Below are 12811 nucleotides of genomic sequence, written 5' to 3'. Positions count from 1 at the left end.
ATTAGTTATAGTCCAATGCTACCTGTCGATAGATTATTGAAATATAAGTAAGCGTAAGAGGATAGATTTGTCTACATCTAGTAAGTAAAACTAAGGATAGATAGGTTATTGAAAACGGCCGTAAAAGGCTTAGACATTTATTACAAGCATTTATTTTCCCAAAACTGATTCCTTCAGAACTCTTTTTGTTGTCATTTCGAACACTACCACCGCTTCGCAAACAAATGGCGCTCTAAGAGAGAACACGCTTCTTCTTCTTCAAGAAACTCCCCCAGCCTTCTTGTTTGCGCTCTTTTCATAGTTTTGTTTATATAATATTATACTCTCATTGTTATTGCTATAAAATAATCATAATGTAGTCCCAGACTGTCCGATCACTTAGACATTCAGCTGCAGAGTAGAAGGATTTACGGCAGAGCCATTTTTTAATAAAACATTAAATTTATTTATAGATAATGCCTGAACAGTGGCTGGGTCTTTATTTTAAAAGTGTATATATTTACCCTTAAAGCTATTATGTATCTTATGTAGCCTAATAGAATTAGTTACAAGCAATCCCAATCAAGTTATTTCTAGTGTTATAAAAATGAGAAGCACTATTTAGAGCAAAAAGGTGACGCAATTTTTGTGAACGTGTATAAAATTTTCATAAATGTACTGACAATGATCAGTCTTAATATTTAATATCCGGTCGACCAAGTCTTGCTCGGATTTTTAAGAATGTACAAAACTTGAACATAAAAGAAAACTAATAAGACATCTGGATTCGAACCTGGGTCTTCTGCTTTTCGGATCACCCAATGTCCCATCTGAGCTATTATAGTTATGTATACAGGGCGTCTCAAAGTTATAGGATATGAAGGGAAAGTACCTTAAATATGGTAGATAGGGTATTTTACTTAAAGAAGACTTTATGTTATTTTTAAAAGTTAGTAATTCTGCATTCAAAGATTTTCTCAAAATTACTTTCCTCGTCTGGGAATCGAACCAACTTAAATGGTAAAATAAAAGCACCCCTACTTTTATGATGCCAATTGAAAGAATGGCCAAAAACTAATAACTCTTCTTAATTAACATAGTATTTTAAAAGAATGGAACAACGTAAAATGTTTGGGTCAAATTTCATGAAAGTTATTTATTACCGACGACGACGTTCGAAAAGTAGCGATATTATCATTCCATAGATAGCATTGATTATTTAAGGCAAGTTATTTTTAGAAAATCTTTGAACGCAGCATTACTAACTTTTAAAAATAACATAAAGTCTTCTTTCAGTAAAATACCCTATCTACGATATTTAAGGTACTTTCCCTTCATGTCCCCCATAACTTTTGGACGCCCTTTATAGTGGCGAAATTCACTTTTGTATAGTTATTGTAGCAGTTTCTCATTAAAAAACGGATAAAACTATATTTTTTTTAATTGAAACCTAGCTAGATCGAATTCTCGCCCCGAAACTACATCTATACTAAATTTCATTAAAATCGTTGGAGCCGTTTCCGAGATATTATATATTTATATATACAAGAATTGCTCGTTTAAAGATATAAGATTGCTGTATATTTTTCTTTAAGTGAGTGTTTTATAACCAAGCTAATATTATGCATATATTTTCGCTTTATCGCTAAGCCAGTCAGGGGAGTTTTACTTCAGCAAATTAGAAGTTGTTGTATTTTGTCTATCATACCATTGGAGATATGATCGTGCGTGCGCCAGTTCTGCTAGAAAGTGCTCGAGACATTCGCTTTTCTGACTCTATTTATTGCCAAGGAAACTTCGCTGATGGTCGCTTTTCAATTAGTGTTCTGTTAAGATAGAACAACTTTCACTACTAACATTATTTCTGACTTCTATTCTTAAATATATTTCACAATGTTTATTGTTATTTTCCTTTTTGTTATAACAGCCATCAACCGACTAGAATAGGGCCCACTTGATCGTGGTGGTGCATATTTCATTGAATACTGGAGGGGTTTTTGCTCAGCTCAGGGGAGCTGCTCGGATTGATTCCAGCGGCCGAATTCCACCACCGGACATTACGTGCATAGTACCACCCGCATCACGTTGACGTCTGGCATTCCGCAACGGCGCGTTTTGCAAGAAATTTCTTGCCTGGCACAGCCACTTTGTGCAATCAATTACCGGCTACTGTTTTCCCGAACCGATACGACTTCAAGAAAAGATCACACTCCCACCTTAAAGGCCAGCAACGCATTTCCTGACACCTGTTGTTGCTGATGTCCGTGGACGGTTGCCTCACCTCTCCCCAGACCGTGAGCCTCTTGCCCGTTAGCCCCCTCTTATATAAAAAAAAACCTCTACATTAATTATTGAGGACTTCAGACGTGAGATGATATTACGTGACGTATTTAAACACGTCAAGAGTCAATACCAGTGTATACCACATCCACTGACCTAGTCCAACATACGATACATAAGTATTCGAGACGGTTCGTAAACAAAGAGAATTCGTCACCTAATTGAAGTAATCTAATAAATAAAATTCTCATGTCGCGGTGTTTGTAGTTAAACTCCTTCGAAACGGCTGGACCGATTCTCATGAAATTTTGAGTGCATATTAGGTGGGTCTGAGAATCGGACAACATCTATTTTTCATCCCCCTAAATGTTAAGGGTTAAGTTAACATTCTTTTTAATATAAACTTAACCCTTGACTTAACGTTTGATTATGAGTCAGCATTAAAAAACACATACAATTTCAAATTTTCGACCATCTACGATCAACAGTTACTTTTGTATCGCGATTTTAATATCGGCAATACAACGTTTGCTGGGACAGCAAGTAATAATATATAAAGGTAATTTAGAAGTAGCAAAATTCTGAAAATGATTATCTTTAAAAAATATTTTTTAAGTAAGTATACGAGTATATATTGTACTAGATTACATTATTTCGGCCATTGCAAAGTATTTTCTGGAGTAGGTCGTTTACACACTTATTAGGACTTTCGATCCGAAGTCTCAGGTTGACGGGCGCAGTGTAGTCGTTTTAGTGGTCCGACCGCAATACGCTACTACTTTGGCCGAGTTTGACTCGCATTATCTTTATTATCATGTAATGTTACGTATCCATCTGCTCGTTCGCGTTACAAATAATATTATCACGGTCTATTGCAAGTCAATTTTTATTTAAACCTACTTGATGGTTTCCATCTCGCTTCCACATGATGTATCTCCGTGAAATACAAAATGTATCTAGGCGTGAGCGGTCTCAACCGACATCTTGAATGTCGTGAGCGTGTAAGCGAAACTAAACTGTATATATACTATCCATTAGGTTCATATTCACACGAATGGCGCAATCGTTCTCAATCGGACAATTAGGAACTATGTTTAATTTGCCAAAGAATAATGAATCTTATTGTCATGAGTGCGAAGGTAGATTAGTGTATTTGCGTTGCATTAAAATAGTGTACATGTTCCAATCAACCATGAACTCCTTTGTGGATCGTCCCGCGGCCGGGCCCGCGTGCCTGAGACCTCAATTTTTAAACTCTCTCACTTGTTGGTCAATCAATGTGACATTTATAGTATAGGCATATTTTCTAGTGACACGGTTATTGTTTAATGGACGCTGTCATTTTTGCAAACAATTCATTTTCCTTAGATAATATAGACGTGTAGATAGAGTCTCAAGACAGCCGATGAAAACAGGCGAGGAACTACTACTACTCTCAGTACAGTACAGTAGATACTATTAAGGATTTGGGTGTTATATTTGATAGCAAACTTACGTTTATACCGCACATAGACTCTATTGTAAGCAGAGCCTCTAAAATGCTGGGATTTGTAATTCGCAATGGCAAAGTTTTTAGGAACTGGCGCACGAAGATGATCCTATATAAAAGTCTCGTTGTGAGTATTTTGGAATACGGTAGTACCGTCTGGAGACCACACTACGCTTGCCATTGTCTCAGAATCGAAAGAATTCAGAAGCGTTTTCTTTCTCAATTGGGAAATCTAGATCACTCGCAACATACTCTGAAAGATTTACATATTTTAATATACTAACTCTGAAACAACGTAGGGACATATTGGATTTACTTTTCTTATACAAAAGTATTAACAATATTTATGACAACTCCTTTCTGGTGTCTATGTTTAATTTTAGAGTGCCTAGATGCCCACGTAAACCTGTGAACTTATTTGAAAAACCATCTCGCAGAACTATTATGGGGATCAATTCACCTGTGTCGCGATTATGCAAAATTATAAACGATTATAAATGCTTGGACCCATTCAGTGATTCATTGCCAAGGTTTCGCAAAAATGTAAAAAAATGTATTGTAAATAAATAATTTATAAGTATTCTTGATTTGTTTAATACGTCTATCTTGACTTATTTAGTAGATTTTGTTAATTTGTTAATTTCATTACATTATAGAATGGTTGTTTTATAACTTATATTTATTTTATGTAACTATTTCACACAATATAATTTAGCATGCGGTATTCACCTTAAAAGGTAATGCATTTTGTAATAAGACCCTTGTAAATTAGCATAATAATAATAATTATAAATGTATTATTGTAATTACCACTGGTGAATCTAAATAAAAAAAAATACTGTTTTTATGAATTTGTCAATAGTCTTCATAACATCAAGAATTATTTCGTAAAATATGCTCCCTGTTGTTTATTGATATTGTTTCACCGCTTGAACTGTAAAACCGTGCGTCAATAAATTCTCTCATAGAAAATATGACAACGTGACACGTATTTATATTACGATTAATTAAGATTATATGAAGCAAAGACACAATATACAATACCAACAAAATAAAGTGCCATTCCCAAAAATGATTTGGTTTAAAAAAGGTTTTTATGAAGTACATAATATGTGTACATAGTGTTTGTTCTCACAGAGGTTCTCAGCTTTCGTATATGAATTCGACTCGCGCTGGATTCCTTAAATCACGTAAACGAAATATTTCGAAAGAGATTATCAATGATTGAATTATTTAAAGTCGTGTTATATTAAAACGATAATGATTTGTTTGGTCAAGCGAATAATGTCAAGGTGTACGTACATATATGAGAATTATTGATGTAGGTGGTGTTGCTACCGACACGACATGGATCTTGAGCGGTATATCTAATTGAAGCTCACTCACACATAACTCGAGCGTTATAATTGGGAGTAGAGGGAAAAAATTGGAAAATCAGATAAGGGACAAAAGTAATCGGGAGATTGAGATTTTTGAAGCATCATCGGTGGTGCAATAGGTACAACTGTTGACTCTCACCACGGTGCGCCCGGTTCGGTTCTCGCCCGCATTTGAATTCTTTATCATCATTATCATCAGCCGGAAGACGTCCACTACTGGACAAAGGCATCCCCCAAAGATTTCCACGACGACCTGCGCTGCCCTCATCCAATGTATTCCAACGATCTTAACCAGATCGTCGGTCCATCTTGTTGGCCTACCAACACTGCGTCTTCCGATTTGAATTCTTATACAGTAGTTACACGTTAATTTGATGTAGAAAAACAGTCACAAAAACATACTCAAGATCGTCAGATATTAAAAGTGTATGCGCCCCATGTGTTTCTGATAACGGAAATTAATCTGTCGGTTTGCATGGTGGGGTGTCCTTATAAAAGGGTAGAAAATAAGACTGATTTGGATACGATGAAAAGTCATGAATGCCGGCAAATGCATCTCTCTCGTATACATATATATATATGTATACGACTACCGAGACTACCGAGAGAAGCGAAAACTTAGAATTTTAGTTTTAAAATTTGGAATATCATAATGTTTGAATTAACAACGTGGCTAAAAAAAAAATTAGTAAATATTTTCAATCTTCATCGTCAGTGTAATCATCTTCATATTCGATGATCTTCTTCATCACAGCCTTGAGTATCAATAAATAGAAAAAAAACCATACCTGAATCTGGAGTATTGTCTAGAATATTTGGTGTCACGACGACATACTCATAGGCCCACTCATATTACCAATGAACAAAGTCATTTTCAATTTTGCATCCCTATAAATTGAATTATTATATTATTCAAACTTTAATTGTCACTAAATATTTTGAAATATACCAATCTTGGTGCAATGAATTCAAGGTGCGAAGTACATAGTATGAAGTACAATCACATACACCCACACACACACACCCACACACACACACACACACACACACACACATACACATACATACATACATACACACACCCACACACACACACACACACAGTGTTAGTAGTTAGTAGTTTTCTTTCCCTTAGTTAATAATAATAATAATACTATTGACACACTTTTTACACAAATTATCTTGCCCCAAGTTAAGCATATATAGCCTGTGTTATGGGTTACAAGACAATGATATATTTAATACAATATACTTACTTAAACATACATAAATTCATATAAACATACATAAATACATTTAAGTTAAGGTCAACTTGTTTATTATTACATCTTATTATTATGTTTTTGCTATGGAAGAGCGGGGCCTCCTACTACAGGCAACTCTTTGCTTAAAAGGAGACCCCAACACTGATTGTATATATTGTATTTTGTTGTAATAAATTTGTATTTGTACATAGCTCTCGACGACTGCAAGCACCACACATTATGATTTCGGTAGATTATGTTATTTTCGTGATTCATGACTAATTTCCTTCTCGAGAATATCCAGCCATTTTCTCATTTCACGCTAAAATTTTCTGATTAGTAAGGCAACTTTTCTGCTAAACTTACCTTAACCTGCTCGAGTGTTCATTATATTATTCAGCCACGCTCGAATCTCAAAAATCTCTGCTTGGGCTTCTCTACTATTAAATTCTATTTGATTTAAAAATGGTGACCCTAATAATATGTCAAAATTGTATTTCTTTTACAATTCACATTTCTCTGTGGACCCAATGCATAAAATAAGCTAGTATTATATATGTATGATTATTTGTTTTTTCGTTGAAACTATGTTATACTTGTAATATCCAATTTTTCTATTTAAATCTATTTTTTTTAGTCGTTGTCTTTGGAAAATTCAAGTATCACCTAATATAATTATTATTGTTTCAGGAAGTTTAGAGGAAAGGAGTTAAAAAGTGCTACAAAAGTGTAAGTATCAAATTATAAACTACAACATAAATTAAGTCGACGACTCCAAGTCAAATTTAGTTTGATAGATTCCACCTCCGCACGACACGCCACAAGTTAGGATATCATTCCCACCATCTGGATGTGTGGCGGTCCTCCACAGTGCGGTTTTCAAGGAGCTTTCTTCCACGTACTACAAAGCTGTGGAATGAGCTTCCTTGTGCGGTGTTTCCGGGATCATACGACATGGGCACCTTCAAAAAAAGCGCGTACACTTTCCTTAAAGGCCGGCAACGCTCTATAGTATAGTGTTTTCTTTTATTAACGAGAGTGTTACACATTTAAATAAAACACTTTTAAAGAATTAAAACGCGTGTAATTGTAACTGTGTTTTTACATTGGATTTTTGCGTAAAAGTTACATTTTTATTTTAGTTAAACCGACGTTTCAAGTCCTTCCCAGATCTGGTTTTTGGGGGGGTCTTCACTATAGTTAAAATTACACGCGTTTTCATCCTTTCAAAGTGTTTTATTAAGATTTCTTTATTTATTCAATAGAAACAAACGGTCACATTCATAAATTGATTACATAAACAGGATATTAAATCTAGACTTAAAGTTCCCTAATTTTTAAAACTGCCAATACAGATATGAAAATTAGTAAGGTAACTATCAAAAATATTCTAAATTTGGTTACAAGTTTTTAAATAAAGCTAATCACTTAAACATGAAAAGGTCTAAGTGGCAAATTTCGATATTCATAATATAATTGCACACTCTTCTGATAAAACAATTTTTAACATAAACGCTCCTGCTATGCGGAATGCTAAATATGTATGTAATTAATGTATGAAATAAACTCAAAGTAAGATAGGGTTCTATTTATTATTAACTAGCTGACCCAGCAAGCGTTGTATTGCCATATAAAGTAAAAAGAAAAAAATCAAGAATTAAAAATTTTGGGTTATAAAAAATAGATGACGACCGATTCTCAGACTTAAATATTAAATCGTACATAAAATCTTCCAACTATAGGTAGCTAAAATTAAATTTGTACTACCTCCTGAAAAGGATAGAAAGATATAAAGATTCTAATTAGTTATTCATTTTAAACTATTCTTTCAATTTGATTTCTCAACGACGGGGGACACATCAAAGGAAAAAACAAAATTGTTGTTTTTATTTAATTCCGAGCATTTCCATATAATAATTCACATTTTAAACCTTCTCTGGACTTCCACAAATCATTCAAGACCAAAATTAGCCAAATCGGTCCAGCCGTTCTCGAGTTTTAGCGAGACAAACGAACAGCAATTCATTTTTATATATATACTAGCTGACCCGACAGGTGTTGTTCTGTATATAATAAATAAAATAATGTTTTTTTATTAATTTGTCAATAACATATCATAACATCAACAATTACTTCGTAAAATATGCACCCTGCTGTCGTAATGAGATTGTTTCACAGCAGAACTGTCAAACCGTGCGTCATAGTAGATAAATTCTCTCATAGAAATGATGTTTGGACACATCAAAGGAAAAACAAATTTGTTGTTTTTATTTAATTCCGAGCATTTTCATTTTTATTCACCTTTTAAACCTTCTCTGGACTTCCACGAATAATTCAAGACCTAAATTAGCCAAATCGGTCCAGTGAGTTTTAGCGAGACTAACTAACAGCAAGTCATTTATATATATATAGATAAATTATTGATACCAAGGCGTCGGTTGCGTAAGTGAACAAAGCGGACTGCATCGTTTCCCAATCAGATGCATCTCGCGCTGCGTGAGAGTCAAGTTTCCCAATAATGACATGGAGCATTCGAATGGTTGACGCAATAGTTTCCTAATAGAAAGTCCCTGCGAGCAGGAAGTTACAGCCAGCGACGCGCGGCCTACCGAGTGCCGTGCGTGTGGATAAATAATGGGAGTAGAAATTTATTTATTTATTTATTAAAGCACATCATATACTGGTTAACCACCGAGTGGTTAGCGATCCTACCTACTAAGCTAGAGGTCCCGGGTTCGAATCCCGGTAGGTGCAACCATTTATATGATGAATATGGATGTTTGTTTCCGAGTCATGGATGTTTAAATGTATTTATGTATGTTTATATGAATTTATGTATGTTTAAGTAAGTATATTGTTTTAAATATAACATTGTCTTGTAACCCATAACACAGGCTATATTTATGCTTAACTTGGGGCAAGATAATTTGTGTAAAAAGTGTGTCAATATTATATTATTATATACAATACAATTTTATTAGTATTATGTTACAATTAGTAGTTCTTAAGTATAGGACAATTATGGTGAACATAAAAATTACAAAATATACTCCCTTATTACTTCTGAAAAATAGAATTAATACTATCGCTACAATAAAAACAAAATTCAGATTAAAGTACAAATTATAAATTTAACTTATTGATTAAGATAATGGAGACGAAAAAAAACTACTTATTTAACAAATGCAGATTGAGTACTAGCTAGGTGTTTAACAACACTTTCTTTAAACCTGACCAGCCCACCACCGAATATATCAAGTTCTGAATAGGTATCGTTTAACTTATTGTACTCGCAAAGTGGTAGTAGAAATGACGACTCATTGAGTCTAAACCGTCAGCTATTACAGTACCTGCCGTCTTACAGTTCTTAGTTAATCTCGAAAATCAAACTTATTCAAATGTTATTTTTTTTAGGCATAATATAATATAATAATAGTATAAAATCCGGACGACCGAGCCTTGCTCGGATTTTTAAGAGTGTACAAAACTTGAACAAAAAAAACTAATAGGACATGTGGATTTGAAAGGGGGTCTTCTGCATTCCGGATCACCCAATGTCCCATCTGAGCTATTATAGTCTTGAATATAGTGACGAAATTTACCTTTGTATTCTAATGTTATTGCTGATAAAACTACATTTTTTACCTACCTACTAGATCGATTTAGCGTCCTCGAAATCCCCTGTATACTAAATTTTATGAAAATCGTTGGAGCCGTTTTCATAATTCAGATTATATATATATTTATATATACAAGAATTGCTCGTTTAAAGATATAAGATTACGCACCTAGGGAGAAAAGTAGGTCATTCTCACCCGCATTGATAATCATGGGTGGAAATGTCCTACTTACCTCACGTGGTATACGATTTTTTTCCCATCTGGATGAAAAACTCGCTTTTAGTCCCTGGTACGAAGGACAAAAGTTGTCTTGCCGGCAGAGAATCGGCCACTTTTGTCCCTTGTACCAGGGAATTAAAGCGAGTTTTCATGCAGGTGGGAAAAAAAGGCATTCATTTTTACAAAATTGATTGCATTAGAATTCTTTTTTATGTAATTTTGAATATACTAGATTCATAGATCAAATTCAAAGTCATACATTATACTACTTACCACCACATCATCTAGCTAAATTTAGCTTTAATAAGATAATGTGGCAAGAAACTCATTGCCACTGTTTCAAATCAATATTTATTGCTTTATCATTTTACAAACTATTTTTACCCAACAACAACAAAACTCAATATAATTGAGTACACCACTGTAATGTGGATATTACGGGAACATTTAAGAAAAATATGGATTTAGAAAAGCAGGGTTCTAGCCACTAGTAGCGCCCGCTGACGACCGCCTACGAGCATCAGTCGTACGTCGGCACTCGCGGCCGTGGACCTTATTATATTGTATGTATAGATTTTTTAGGGAAACCTCAACAAATACCGATATTAAGCGCACTACGACCGATAATAAAATATTACGAGCTATCGTACTGAGGAGAGCAAAAGTTCCTATGTTCGATACGCACTTTCACGCTGCCGGTTAAGTTTTATTACGAAAATAGACCTTAACAAACAGCAATAAGATTCACTTTTATTAAAATACTTTTATGATGTTGCGATATTTTTATATTTCTGTACATACATACACATATACTGTACATACACGTATATCTAAATTAATTAGTATTTTCAAGCCATTTAATGCAAAGTAGAACAAATTTCTGATACAGCTCTTGTGTTTTTCACTGATCGAGGGCTACAATATAAAATATATTAACCTTTCCGGATCGGCGCGCTCCGGATCTCGCTGTACACTATTGATCGGCAAGCTTCCGGCAATTTCGCGGCATTTTCCCCGTGTGTATTATTTTACGTGTAGTTATAAAATGCTTATAACTAGGGTGATATGAGTGACTGTCACTGAAAGCTATTGAAACATGCTATAAGACCATGTATAAATTATTCATATTGTCTTTCTTTTTTTTTTCACACAGACTTTTCATTCGAAAAAAAGTGTAAAAATAGGTATATTTTAAAATAAATATTGTTATTATTGTTAATTACTTGTTTTATTTATTTCCTTTTATGTTTTTGTAATGAATAGTATATGTTAATTATAAAATAAAGCTTAAATCTCCACAAAGAACGATCTTCGTGTAAAGTCTTGATAACGACCGCTCGCTGCGCCGGCCGGGAACAAGTGGACACATAAGTGCTTTGTCCGTAAAGCTATGACGTCGAATATTGGTGGCCTTGAATCGTAACGGATCGAAATGTGTTTGGGAATTCACTCGTTCATAACTGCGTAGGCAAATAAACCATCTTGTACACCTAATAAGGGTGAAAACTGGATGAGGTAAAAAAGTGCCCCGCGGCACAGCCGCTCTCATTGTTTTTTGAATTACCAGTGCCCGCGGGCACGGCCGATGCGGAAAGGTTAAACTGAAATAGAGAGTTGCTCGAATTGTCGAGGATGTAGTCGTCTGTGAACGGCTAGATCACTTTGCGTTACGTAGAGAAGTCGCTTCATTGTGTGTCTTCCATCGCATTTATCACGGAGAGTGTTCCGAAGAGCTATTTAACTTGATTCCTGCCGCCCTATTCCACCTGCGCACGACATGCCAAATGCCATGCCAAACCAAGAGAATGTGGGGCGCTTATCTCCAGATCCACCAGTACCATTTGAATAACTCTTTGAATTCAACATGATAGCCAGATTCGTAACGAAATACGAATAGTATACTCTCACGTTAGCCTTAAATATTTTTTGTCAATATTTAAAGAGAGCCAGGAGATTTTTACCAGTGGGAGACTCCTTTGCCACAGGATGCCGGCTAGATTACGGCTACCTCACCGGCACCTATTTCTGCCGTAGCTGGTGAAATTACTGGGCAAATGAGACTTAACATCTTACGTCTCAAGGTGACGAGCGTAGCTGTAGTGCCGCTCAGAATTTTTGAGGTTTTTTCAAGAATCCTGAGCGGCACTGTATTGTAATGGGCAGGGCGTCAATTACCATCAGCTGAACATCCTGCTCGTATCGTCCCTTATTTTCATAAAAAAAAACTAGTAGGGTCGATTCCTTTATAATCCCATTGTTTGTAGCGGGCGACGCGGGGCGCGGATGCACTTTCATGTGCCGCTGTAGTGACGTCACGCGGTGCCTGTCGTCATCGCCAGCGCCACGGGCCGCGGCCATCGTAAGAGCCATTACGCAATCCCCGCGCCTCTCAACTTTCCAATTTCGACAACGCTATTGTGTGGCGCTTTCAAATTTTTATTTTGTCTTCTGCATATTTTGGCGCTTTCTTACCGTTTCGCTCACTGAAAAATGCTCTTGAAGTGTCAGTGCACTTTCTCTGCACTGCAGAAGCGGGGTTAGATAATGGCCCCGCGCCAATTTGGATCCCCGAGCCGGGGTCGTGATTCAACGTGTTCAATA

At 35.4% G+C, this 12811-nt stretch overlaps 1 protein-coding gene across 1 annotated transcript in view; it reads left to right on the top strand.

Annotated features, from left to right (window-relative positions):
* Positions 1–12811, top strand: part of LOC126967197 (protein roadkill) — a 100365-nt gene that overhangs the window by 26367 nt on the left and 61187 nt on the right. Inside the window, exon 2 of the mRNA XM_050811680.1 lies at positions 7062–7100. The gene's annotated coding sequence lies outside the window, so the exon portion shown is untranslated. The remainder of the gene's footprint in view (positions 1–7061; positions 7101–12811) is intronic.

Source organism: Leptidea sinapis, chromosome 12 (genome assembly GCF_905404315.1).
Source record: "Leptidea sinapis chromosome 12, ilLepSina1.1, whole genome shotgun sequence".
In the NCBI taxonomy this organism is placed as follows: domain Eukaryota; kingdom Metazoa; phylum Arthropoda; class Insecta; order Lepidoptera; family Pieridae; genus Leptidea; species Leptidea sinapis.
The sequence above is the reverse complement of the archived record's forward strand: the minus strand, read 5'-3'. Positions and strand labels throughout refer to the sequence as shown.